Source organism: Suricata suricatta, unplaced genomic scaffold, assembly GCF_006229205.1.
Source record: "Suricata suricatta isolate VVHF042 unplaced genomic scaffold, meerkat_22Aug2017_6uvM2_HiC HiC_scaffold_9677, whole genome shotgun sequence".
In the NCBI taxonomy this organism is placed as follows: domain Eukaryota; kingdom Metazoa; phylum Chordata; class Mammalia; order Carnivora; family Herpestidae; genus Suricata; species Suricata suricatta.
The window spans coordinates 1-1,112 of record NW_021917195.1 but is presented as its reverse complement, the minus strand read 5'-3'; the positions used below and the strand labels follow the sequence as shown (position 1 = coordinate 1,112).

Below are 1,112 nucleotides of genomic sequence, written 5' to 3'. Positions count from 1 at the left end.
GGAACGAGGGAAAGGGCTGGGGCTGCTCGACGGTGGGCGGGCCGGGCGCGGCGCGGCGCCTCTGTCCGGACGACGACGGTCGGCGGACGGAAAGGGCCCTCGGGGGGCAAGAGGTGGCCCGGAGAGCTGCGCAGGGGACCAAAAAGGGCGTCGTGCCTCCCCGTCGGGGAATCGAACCCCGGTCTCTCGCGTGACAGGCGGGGATACTCACCACTATACTAACGAGGACGGCCTTGTTCCTTTCGTTTTTCAGCTTTATTCTGGTTCTTCTTCCCTTTGCGTCTGCCTGCCTTTTATATCGTTCCTCTAAAGGGTCTTGGCACCTGTCACATCCACTGAGCACACACTGACCGTATGGTGTCTTCCTAGTCCCTGTCTCTGCACAGCCGCCTCCGATCCAGACTCGGAGTTTACGATGCCCGGGCCCAAGCCTGTACCCGGATTGCGTTCCGTATTCCTGGGTTCGCTGCTTTTGCCGGCAATTCGGGCCAGGGGAAAATAATCGGATTGTAGACTTTTCGTGGAGGATGGCAGTGGCCGTGGGTCCGCAGCCATGGCGTCAGCCCTGTCACACATGGGGTCCTCCCTGGGCCAATGTCTTGTTCCACTGGCGTGGTGTTCGAGGTCTTGAATGGGACGGCGTTTCAACAGGAGAAACTCGAACCTGGAGCTTGCAGATAAATTCTCCACACTTCCGGTTATTGGGACCACGAGGCCATGGAGCAGCAGAGCATGCGGATAGGTGCGGCCAGCGCAGAAAATCAACTCCACGCGGGTGGGAGCGGGTGGATCTCACGAGGGCCAGGGTGGACTTCCCGTCAACACGCTTTTCCAGTTGGTGACTGATACTCTGAACCCTATGGCATAGTGGCCAGCGTGTTGTTACCCAGCAGTTCCATCCTGAACCTCCCCCCCCCCCCCCCCCCCGATCTGCAGCTCGGCGACAAACACACCTACATTTCACTGTTAATAGTTCCCATTCTTGCCTTACCATTTACCTAGCCTAGATGTGCTCCATGCTTTTCCGCTCTGTATTCATCGTCTGTGGGCGCTCTCCAAGGTGAGCGGCACGCTCCTGTAGTCTGTGCAGCTTGTACCTCAGTGCGACCTGC

At 58.9% G+C, this 1,112-nt stretch overlaps 1 non-coding gene across 1 annotated transcript; it reads right to left on the bottom strand.

Annotated features, from left to right (window-relative positions):
- Window positions 1-156: 156 nt before the first annotated feature.
- TRNAD-GUC lies at window positions 157-228 on the bottom strand. Its single transcript has one exon. It is a non-coding gene; the product is annotated as a tRNA-Asp (tRNA).
- Between the last annotated feature and the right edge of the window lie 884 nt (window positions 229-1,112).